The sequence below is a fragment of the Chanodichthys erythropterus genome, chromosome 12, assembly GCF_024489055.1.
Source record: "Chanodichthys erythropterus isolate Z2021 chromosome 12, ASM2448905v1, whole genome shotgun sequence".
NCBI classification, from domain to species: Eukaryota; Metazoa; Chordata; class Actinopteri; order Cypriniformes; family Xenocyprididae; genus Chanodichthys; species Chanodichthys erythropterus.
In genome coordinates, this window is record NC_090232.1 from 57,332,442 (window position 1) to 57,344,836 (window position 12,395).

General features: G+C 37.1%; 1 protein-coding gene across 7 annotated transcripts in view; it reads left to right on the forward strand.

Moving 5' to 3' along the window:
* LOC137032195 (MSL complex subunit 3-like) overlaps positions 1-12,395 on the forward strand; it is a 435,464-nt gene that overhangs the window by 93,506 nt on the left and 329,563 nt on the right. The gene's annotated exons all lie outside the window — the stretch shown is intronic.

Consider the following 12,395-nt stretch of genomic DNA (forward strand, 5'->3'; position numbering starts at 1 on the left):
CACGCCCACTTTCTAAATGACCCCGTTATAGCGACCCAAAGGATAAAGTTCAACTTTTTTTAATAATTATTGATCTAGAGAGTCCAGAGAATTGTCCTACACTGGTTTTATTCCGATTAGGCGAAAAACCTAGGACTAGTTTGCAAAAGTAGGTTTTTAAAATATTCATGAATAATTAATGAACGGTTTGATTGACAGAATTGGTTCTTGAGGCAAAATTGTTCAGCATGAGTAGATCTATCAAATGATATGCATATTGTGTGGATTTATGAAACACCATGTGATTACAGAGTCGTAAAACTCGTTAGCGCCAACTAGTGGCCGATTTCTTTCAAAATTGGTACAGACGTCCATGAGCACGATTCGATCATGCACACCGAGTTTCGTTCCGATCGGGCTCCGTTAACCTTGTCTAATAGGTGCTCAAATTTCATTGGCCGATGGCGGCCATGTTTTTTGAGATACGCCAATGTTCTCATAGACAATCATGCCCCCTTGGACCAAGACACTACACGCCAAATTTTAAGTCAATCGGACTAACGGTTGCATAGTTACAGCTGTTTTCATGTTTTTTCGCGTTATAGCGCCACCTAGTGGCCAATCGTCGCGATTTTTTTATCGTGACCAAAAATTTAGCCCGTATACAGGTGTACCAAGTTTGGTGCAAATATCTAATTTCGTTCTCGAGTTATAGCCATTTTAGTAAAAGTGGCTCCGCCCACATCGTACGTTTTGGCGCCCTTTAGTGACCGTGAATGAAAATTTCAACTTTTTTAATAATTATTGATAATCACACTACAGAGAACATTTCTGCACTGGTTTGGTTCTGATCGGGCAAAAAACCTAGGACTAGTTCGCAAAAGTAGGTTTTGGACAAAATTCAAAATGGCGGGAAAACGGGACCTCGCAGCGCGAATCTTTTTTTCTATGCTTTTAACCGCCTTGACCCAAGGATTCCAAATATGTAATTTTATTAATCTACGATAAACGGTTTAGGAGTTATGAGCCATTTCGCACATTTGATCGCTGTAGCGCCACCTATTGGCCGATTTGGGTCATACTTTGTCAACCTCTCCTCGATTTTTGTACTATCATTTGACAAAGTTTCAAGTCTCTAGCACTTACGGTTTAGGCTGCACAATCAGTTTTACGGCAGAATAATAATAATAATAATAATAATAATAAAAATCCTAACAATTACAATAGGGTTTCAGCACTTCGTGCTTGAACCCCTAATAATAATAATAAAAATCCTAACAATTACAATAGGGTTTCAGCACTTCGTGCTTGAACCCCTAATAATAATAATAATAAAAATCCTAACAATTACAATAGGGTTTCAGCACTTCGTGCTTGAACCCCTAATAATTAAAGCTGCAAGCAGCATTTACCGGGGTTCAAGCATTTAAGACCTTTAAGCAGATATGCATAAAAAGATACTTTAAAGTTTAAAAGATATTTAAGTTTTATTTAGCAAGCATGTAAACACCTAAATCATATAAGGAATTGACTATTTTCAGCCAAAACAGGCAATTTACCATTGAAAATATATGTATTTTAAAGCTTTTACAGTTATAGCGCCACCTATGGGTCGATCTCCATAAAAGTTGGCATGCTTATTTAGAGTCATATGCTGCATGTGCTCACTTAATTTCGTGAAGTTCTGAGTTTTGGTTTAGGAATTATAGGCTTTTGAGTACATTTTGCCAAGCCCATTTTATAAATGACCCTATGATAGCAATCGAAATGGTAAAATTCAACTTTTTTTCGATAATTATTGATCTAGAGAGTCCATAGAATTGTCCTACACTGGTTTCGTTCCATTCGGGCAAAAAACCTAGGACTAGTTCGCAAAAGTAGGTTTTTCACATATTTGTGGATAATTAATGAACGATTTGATTGACAGCATTGGTTCTTGAGGCAAATTTGTTCATCATGAGGAGATCTATCAAATGATATGCATGTTGTGTGGTTTTGTGACACACCACGTGATTACTGAGGTGTAAAACTCGTTAGCGCCAACTTGTGGCCGATTTCTTTCAAAATTCTTACAGACCTTTAGGACCATGAGTCGAACATGCCCATCGAGTTTCGTTCCGATCGACCTCTGTTAACCTTGTCTAATAGGTGCTCAAACTTCATTGGCCGATGGCGGCCATGTTTTTTGAGATACGCCAATGTCCTCATAGACCCTCGTGCCCCCTTGGACCAAGACACTGCATGCCAAATTTCAAGTCAATCGGACTAACGGTTGCTTAGTTACAGCTGTTTTTATGTTTTTTTCAAGTTATAGCGCCACCTAGTGTCCAGTCGACGCGATTTTTTTATCCTGACCAAAGATTGAGCCCCTACACATGTCCTCCGAGTTTGGTGCAAATATGTCATTTCCTTCTCGAGTTATAGCCATTTTAGTAAAAGTGGCTCCGCCCACGTTACATGTTTTGGTGCCTCTTAGCAACTGTGAATCAAAATTTCAAAATTCTCTCGATAATTATTGATCTTTAGACTCCAGAGAACATTTCTGCACTGGTTTGGTTCCGATCGGATGAAAAACCTAGGACTAGTTCGCAAAAGTAGTTTTTTGACAAAATTCAAAATGGCGGAAAAATTTTCCAGGCGGAAATGAAATCGGAGATATACGTTTTGTTCGTCAAGGTCTCAGCTTTCCAATGATATAAGACACTTGAGCCTGTGACTTACGGTTTAGGAGTTATGAGCCATTTTGCGCATTTGATCGCTGTAGCGCCACCTATTGGCTGATTTGGGTCATACTTTGTCAACCTCTCCTCGATTTTTGTACTATCATTTGACAAAGTTTCAAGTCTCTAGGCCTTACGGTTTGGTCTGCACGATGCGTTTTACGGCAGAAGAAAAAGAATAATAATAATAAAAATCCTAACAATTACAATAGGGTTTCAGCACTTCGTGCTTGAACCCCTAATAATATTAATAATAAAGCTGCAAGCAGCATTTACCGGGGTTCAAGCATTTAAGACCTTTAAGCAGATATGCATAAAAAGATACTTTAAAGTTTAAAAGATATTTAAGTTTTATTTAGCAAGCATGTAAACACCTAAATCATATAAGGAATTGTCTATTTTCAGCCAAAACAGGCAATTTACCATTGAAAATAAATGTATTTTAAAGCTTTTACAGTTATAGCGCCACCTATGGGTCGATCTCCATAAAAGTTGGCATGCTTATTTAGAGTCATATGCTGCATGTGCTCACTTAATTTCGTGAAGTTCTGAGTTTTGGTTTAGGAATTATAGGCTTTTGAGTACATTTTGCCAAGCCCATTTTATAAATGACCCTATGATAGCAATCGAAATGGTAAAATTCAACTTTTTTTTGATAATTATTGATCTAGAGAGTCCATAGAATTGTCCTACACTGGTTTCGTTCCATTCGGGCAAAAAACCTAGGACTAGTTCGCAAAAGTAGGTTTTTCACATATTTGTGGATAATTAATGAACGATTTGATTGACAGCATTGGTTCTTGAGGCAAATTTGTTCATCATGAGGAGATCTATCAAATGATATGCATGTTGTGTGGTTTTGTGACACACCACGTGATTACTGAGGTGTAAAACTCGTTAGCGCCAACTTGTGGCCGATTTCTTTCAAAATTCTTACAGACCTTTAGGACCATGAGTCGAACATGCCCATCGAGTTTCGTTCCGATCGACCTCTGTTAACCTTGTCTAATAGGTGCTCAAACTTCATTGGCCGATGGCGGCCATGTTTTTTGAGATACGCCAATGTCCTCATAGACCCTCGTGCTTCCTTGGACCAAGACACTGCATGCCAAATTTCAAGTCAATCGGACTAACGGTTGCTTAGTTACAGCTGTTTTTATGTTTTTTTCAAGTTATAGCGCCACCTAGTGTCCAGTCGACGCGATTTTTTTATCCTGACCAAAGATTGAGCCCCTACACATGTCCTCCGAGTTTGGTGCAAATATGTCATTTCCTTCTCGAGTTATAGCCATTTTAGTAAAAGTGGCTCCGCCCACATTACATGTTTTGGTGCCTCTTAGCAACTGTGAATCAAAATTTCAAAATTCTCTCGATAATTATTGATCTTTAGACTCCAGAGAACATTTCTGCACTGGTTTGGTTCCGATCGGATGAAAAACCTAGGACTAGTTCGCAAAAGTAGTTTTTTGACAAAATTCAAAATGGCGGAAAAATTTTCCAGGCGGAAATGAAATCGGAGATATACGTTTTGTTCGTCAAGGTCTCAGCTTTCCAATGATATAAGACACTTGAGCCTGTGACTTACGGTTTAGGAGTTATGAGCCATTTTGCGCATTTGATCGCTGTAGCGCCACCTATTGGCTGATTTGGGTCATACTTTGTCAACCTCTCCTCGATTTTTGTACTATCATTTGACAAAGTTTCAAGTCTCTAGGCCTTACGGTTTGGTCTGCACGATGCGTTTTACGGCAGAAGAAAAAGAATAATAATAATAAAAATCCTAACAATTACAATAGGGTTTCAGCACTTCGTGCTTGAACCCCTAATAATAATAATAAAAATCCTAACAATTACAATAGGGTTTCAGCACTACGTGCTTGAACCCCTAATAATAATAATAATAATACAAATCCTAACAATTACAATAGGGTTTCAGCACTTCGTGCTTGAACCCCTAATAAAAATCAGCACAATAACAATAGGGTTTCAGCACTACGTGCTTGAACCCCTAATAAAAATCAGCACAATAACAATAGGGTTTCAGCACTACGTGCTTGAACCCCTAAAAATCCTAACAATTACAATAGGGTTTCAGCACTTCGTGCTTGAACCCCTAATAATAATTAAAGCTGCAAGCAGCATTTACCGGGGTTCAAGCCTTTAGGACCTTTAATAAACACATATGTGTAAAAAGATATTAAGCTTTATTTAGCAAGCATGTCACCACTTAAATCACAGATGAACAGCTATGATATATGCTAAACCAAACACAGAGAAAGAAAATGCTTAAACAATAATACACATGCTTACTCATACACACACACACACCACTTATTGGTTCACTTTCCTTCTGTGTCAAAACAGTATCTGTTTTGTGTTTCAAGTATATTTCCATGTTCACTACATTAATTAAACGTGCTTACAAACACATTTTGTTGCTTAGAAATAAGAATATGAAAATGAATAAGAAAATTCTTATTCCAGGTTTCCCCTTTAAAAATCATAATTTTCAGGTCTCAGTGTGATTGTAATGTTATATTATTGCAAAAAAACATATGTCAGATGAACAAATGAAGAGGTAAACCTTGACAAAATTTGATTTGTAATGATATTATAAGGATTTATATAGTTTAAAAGGGATATAACATGACAAAACCTTGAAAAAAACTCGAAATCTTGAACTGTATTAGTGGCCTTCTACTGCCATCTGGTGGCAAATGACAATTTCAGGATATACAAAATATGAACATTGTCATTCAACACATTTTTAACTGTTAGAGGTAGCTATTGTCCCGATCTCCATGAAATTGCTTGTTTAGAGTCATGTCACACGTCCTTGCTCATTTTGAAATGACCCTTTTATATCCACTAATGCAAAAGTTCAACTTTTTGGATTATTATTAAACAACAGAGTCCAGAGAATTGTACTGCACTGGTTTTGTTCAGATTGAGCAAAAAACCTGATTAGTATGCAAAAGTAGACTTTTAAAATATTCTTGAATTAACGATGTGATTGACATAATAAATGATGGGTAACGAAATGTTTACTCCAAGTCTCTTTAAAGTTTCACATAATGTGGCACAATTGTCATTAATACTTCAACCAAAATTAGCATTTTGACAAAATGTGATTGTAATCATTAATAGTGATTTTATCAAGTCTAAATATGCATTATAGAACAATATGACAACTTTAACCAGCAGGTGGCAGCAAAGGACCAGTTATTAGCCTACTTTCAGTTTAAATAATACTACTTTCAGTTTAATGGTCTGGTTTTGTAAATTTTCCATGACTGCATTAAACATGTTTACACACACATTGTTGTAGATATTTGAAATATATGATAGGTAAGAATATCTTAGTGCAAGTCTTGTCTTTCTGACACCAGATTAATGAATGAATGAATGATAAAGGAATTTGGTTTTTCGCTTGTATCTCGGGAACAGGACATCGAAAAATTCTGAAACTCAGAGGGTAGATAGAGCTCAACGGGCCCTGTGGAACGAGACCATCACGGGGGTAGTGGGTGGTGAGGGTCGGGAGTTACGCCTGGTCTAATGCGTATCTTTTTGTGCTTATATCTCAAGAACGCTCAGGCCAAATGGCACCAAACTCGAATCGAATCTAGTCGGGGAAAATGCCTTTCAAACAAGCCCTTCCCCACGGTCCTAGGAGGTAGGGCTCGGGAGTTACGGCCGTTTAAATTCGGGGGTCCCGCGAACTCGCGATCCGCTGGGGGGCGTTCCCGAGGCCCGCGACGGATGTGGCCGCTCAAGGGCCGGGAGGGGACCTTGCCATCCGAGTTTGAGCTCGCGGGGACTTTCGGTTCCTGAGTTAGAAGCAAAAATGTACCGGGATTGTGACGTCATTGGCGGCCGCCATTTTAAAACGCGCCCGCTGGTTTTTGGCTAATATCTCGGCGAAAATTCATAGTGTGGACAGACGTCATCTAGACGGTTCGAATGAGCTCAAAGCTGGCTGGATTGGTTGAGATTTCGTTTATAAACATAGGAATATTGTCATTTTTCATCATTGTAACTGTTATAACTTCTATACCTGTTGCTCAATCTTCACAAATTTGTTATGCGTATTTAGTACCATATTTGGCATATGCTCACTTATTTTCGTGAAGTTCCGAGTTTTCGTTTAGGATTTATAGGCTTTTGAGTACATTTTGCCACACCCATTTTCTAAATGACCCTGTTATAGCAACCCAAATAATAAAGTTAAACTTTTTTCGATAATTATTTATCTAGAGAGTCCAGAGAATTGTTCTGCATTGGTTTTGTTCAGATCAGGTGAAAAACCTAGGACTAGTTCGCAAAAGTAGGTTTTTCACATATTTGCGAATAATTAATGAATGGTTTGATTGACAGCATTAGTTCTTGAGGTAAAGTTGTTCAGCATGAGGAGATCTATCAAATGATATGCATATTTTGTGGTTTTATGAAACACCACGTGATTGCCGAGGCGTAAAACTCATTAGCGCCAACTAGTGGCCGATTTCTTTCAAAATTCTTACAGACCTCTAGGACCATGAGTCGAACATGCTCACAGAGTTTTGTTCCGATCGGCCTCCGCTAACCTTGTCTAATAGGTGCTCAAACTTCATTGGCCGATGGCGGCCATGTTTTTTGAGATACACCAATGTGCTCATAAGCAATCATGTCCCCTTGGACCAAGACACTGCATGCCAAATTTCAAGTTAATCGGACTAACGGTTGCATATTTATAGCTGTTTTCATGTTTTATCCAAGTTATAGCGCCACCTAGAGGCCAATCGAGGCGATATTTTTATCGTGACCAAAGAATGAGCCCATACACATGTGTACTGAGTTTGGTGCAAATATCTCATTTCATTCTCGAGTTATAGCCATTTTAGTAAAAGTGGCTCCGCCCACATCATACATTTTGGCGTCCCTTAACGACCGTGAATCAAAATATTTTTTTGATAATTATTGATAATCAGACTCCAGAGAACATTCCTGCACTGGTTTGGTTCCGATTGGGCAAAAAACCTAGGACTAGTTCGCAAAAGTAGGTTTTGGACAAAATTCAAAATGGTGGAAAATTTTTCCAGGCGCAAAAAAAATCGGAGATATACGTCTTGAGCCAAGGATTCCAACGATATAAGACACTTGATCCTGGGACAAACGGTCTAAGAGTTATGAGCGATTTAGTACTTTTGGTTGCTGTAGCGCCACCTATGGGCCAATTGGGGTCATACTCTGTCATCCTCTCCTCAATTTTTGTACTATCATCTGACAAAGTTTCAAGTCTCTAGGCTTTACGGTTTGGGCTGCACGATGCGTTTTACGGCAGAAGAAAAATAATAAAAATCAGGACAATAACAATAGGGTTTCAGCACTACGTGCTTGAACCCCTAATAATAATAATAATAATAATAATAATCCTAACAATTACAATAGGGTTTTAGCACTACGTGCTTGAACCCCTAATAATAATAAAAATCAGGACAATTACAATAGGGTTTCAGCACTACGTGCTTGAACCCCTAAAAATCCTAACAATTACAATAGGGTTTCAGCACTACCTGCTTGAACCCCTAATAAAAATCCTAACAATTACAATAGGGTTTCAGCACTTCGTGCTTGAACCCCTAATAATAATAAAAATCCTAACAATTACAATAGGGTTTCAGCACTACGTGCTTGAACCCCTAATAAAAATCCTAACAATTACAATAGGGTTTCAGCACTTCGTGCTTGAACCCCTGATAATAATAAAAATCCTAACAATTACAATAGGGTTTCAGCACTTCGTGCTTGAACCCCTAATAATCAGGACAAAAACAATAGGGTTTCAGCACTTCGTGCTTGAACCCCTAAAAATCAGGACAATTACAATAGGGTTTCAGCACTTCGTGCTTGAACCCCTAATAAAAATCCTAACAATTACAATAGGGTTTCAGCACTTCGTGCTTGAACCCCTAATAAAAATCAGGACAATTACAATAGGGTTTCAGCACTACGTGCTTGAACCCCTAATAATAAAAATCCTAACAATTACAATAGGGTTTCAGCACTTCATGCTTGAACCCCTAAATACGTTAGTTCAGCAATATGTGCTATGCCATGCCCATAATAGTCACTGCTTACAAAGAGTGAATTTCAAAATGCGTTACTTGTATCAACCGATGCTCTGCTGAAGTCAACTGATTATGTCTAATAACAATAATATAATATAGTTGTTTGTGCTTCCGTGATCATTGCAGAAGGTTAAAGTGACGAGAAACAAAAAAGCCTTCCCCCATTGAAATGTCAGATTTTAAATCGTGCAAGTCAAATCGAAAACAAACATTCTGTGTTTATGTTATCTGTATGAAAAGAGAGCCATGTCAGAAGTCCAAGATTCAGCTCATTACGCGCTAATGTGGCCACGCCCATGGAGGGAGCGCTATTCAGACACAAATTCAGAGGCAATACATGCATTCATCATCTCAATGGTGTATTTATTGTCTTGAAAAGTGTTTATTTAGATGTTAAAGCAATGGTTAGCGATCTCTAGAAGACATGCCGTTAGTTCCTAGTTCCTTTTCTTATTTAGAATAATTTGTGGACTAAATGTGCACAGAGAGCGCCCTCCGGCTGCAAGTATGAATTATAAACGCAGTATCCAGCACTCATTGTGATGACAATAAATATTACTTCTCAGTATAGAAAATTGTCATAAATATATAAGAATCCATCAATATTTCTCCAAATGTGCATGCTTTTAAGCTAAAAGCCTATATGAAATGCCATAGAGGTAACATAATTGTTCAGACACTTTGCATCACAGAAATACATTTTATTTTAAAGAATATAATAGAATATTTTAAATTGTAATAATATTTCACAGTATTGCTGTTTATGATGAGCTGAGACATTATTACAGAGGGTTTTTTCACAGCCAAATGTCAGGGCATGTCAAAACTTCTCCAAGCCCCAAATCAGCCTCAGACTCCAGAGGGTTAAATTAACTCCTTAAGAGTAAATGCAGATTAACACTGTTGATTTTACTGTGTAGAGGGGTAATATCTTTCTCACCTTTTTCACCCCTGACCCGTTTTCATGCCTGATAAATAAAGACATTACACAGTTTTTAATAATATATAACTCTTATTTGTATGTCAAAAAATGCTGGAGTATTGTGAGTGTCCTTTGCACTGATAAGAAAAGAAAATCAAGGCGCCAACGGCTTAACCGACTTCAGAGTGTTAAAGACCACTAATCAAGATTGTAAAACACACACACACACACACACACACAAAGGGAGGGAGACCAGACAGAAACACACACACACACACACACACAGAGAGAGAGAAAGAATGAGACTGAGAGAGTGAGGAGGGGGAGGAAAGACAGAGGGACACAGAGTGCCTTTGGTGCCATCTTTTGGTTATACAGTATATTACATGCTTTTATTTCTTGTCTTCAAACAGAACACACTAATCTGCTTATTAGTGTTCTGTTTGAAACTCAATTTTTTATTTTTTTTTATTGTATTGTATTATTATTGTTTTATATTATTAAATAAATGGTGTATAATTCAGATGAGAATATTGTTTAGTGTCATGAATTAACAGACCTGCCAACACGTATGCATTTTGCGTAGCAGGTACGCATTTTGACCTCAAAGTACGCTGGTACGATTTGTCACTCTATACTATGCAAAAACCTGGTGACTCCTCCGTGCACGCGTAGTACTCAAATCCAGCAAAAGAGTTCAACCAATCATAGCACTTGGTTATAATTTCCCCAAATAGCAAGAGGGGATGATTGACAAATGCGTAAAGCCAATCAATAAAAAGAGACTGCAAATAGACAGCAACAGAAAATCCTGCTCGATCCCTCCTTCCACTCCTTCCGCTATCTCAGTGACTGAACTCTCAAGCGAGGACAGTACAGTAGTCACGGTACTTCTAACTCCTTAAGGTTAAAAGCATATAAAAAATGGTATAAAATGCTCAAGTAATGTTGAACAACAAATCTAAATAAAATGGAAATCGCTATATGGCTTAGTGATTATGAAAATGTTGTGATGTGTGACTGACTGACAAGCGCGAGTCTGGAGAAACAGGCGTTTATTTATTTATTCTCAGTGTTGAGAAACGTAGCCTAGGCCTACATGTGTTGTGCTATTGTGTTAATACTAACTAAAGTACCTAATTATGTTACATAGCCTAGTTATTTTGTATGAAAACTAGCACATTAGTTACTTATGTATCAAGTCTTAACTTGTCTCAAAGCTACGCGAGCTCTCATAAACACAAATGCGTGCACACACAGAGAGGTAAAATGAAAATTTGTTCTTGCTTGTTATTTTTTTGTCAGAAAACATTTTTAATTATCCACCCATGTTTTTAAGATTCGTGATGGACGCTTTAGTTAACGAAACCCCTCGTTATATGTCGGACTTCTTGATATTCTTGAATACTCTATACATTTTGCTCTTATTGGTCCTTTCTATTCATTGTCAGCTGTTTTCTATAAATATTTTTGTATTGGCTAACCGTTATTCAGCGAATGTTTGTCTTGTTTATAATTCAAAGACAAATAGAAACACTTTTTTTCTGTGGGATTTAGTATTATATTTGGATATTGGAATAATAAATTAAGTATTTTAAATGAATCGCATGTAAACTCAATGTTTACTGTTTTCTAAGGGTTTCTTAATTGTAGACTAGTTTTCATTACAAAACCTGTATAAAAAACTCGACTGTCAGGTTAGTTTTATGTAAATATAGCCTACTTGAAATTGCAAACAATTTTTTTTTTTAGTCCATATTAAATATATGAATGCAATTCACTTGTGGTTGTCAGTTTGTATAAGAACACATTATGCAATGCAATATTAACCATGAATTTAAAAAAAAAATGCTTTTTGCAGGTAAAAAGTCAAACAGTCAAAATTAAATTAACCAAGATGGGTGTGTGTGTGTGTGTGTGTATGTGTATGTGTATGTGTATGTGTGTGTGTGTGTGTGTGTGTGTGTGTGTTTGTGTGTGTATGTGTGTGTGTGTGTGTTTTGTGTATTGTATTCGCAAAAATGTAAAAAAAAATATATGAATTATATTATATGAAAACAAATATATAGTATATTCATTTAAAATTCATTCAGGTTCAATTACCAAACATAGAATCTTAATTTAATTTAAATCAGACAATGATTTTACAAGATATGAGACCCTTCTCGTTTCCCTTTTTTGTCCTTACTTTAAACCCTTGCCATGGCAACACCATTCGAGATATCCTATAATCCTTCACAATTTAGTATCTCCAATGTCTTGTCATAATGTTCAGAAAGTAATGGCGATTGCATGAATCCCCTAAGAGGAGTACATAAAAACTTAGAACCTGATTATTCAAAAAAATCCACATTCAAACCAAAATATCTGACTTCCTGTTGGTCGGAGCTAATGACTATAAAATAGAAAGTTGTCCGGCTTAATAAGAACAATATACAGTATGTACCGAGTTTGGTGACTTTAGGTAAAGAGGCTCTCCTCCCCACCTATTTCTAGGGTTTTGCCCATGTCTACTGGTTGGCATTGCTGTTGTGTATGTCGAGTTTCATGCAATTTAAATTATGCTAAGAGTCTTAAATTCATCCAAAACGAATAATAACGTTTGATGCGTTGCCATGGCAACACTGTTTAAACTATCAAAAATCTTTTCACAGGTCTACATTT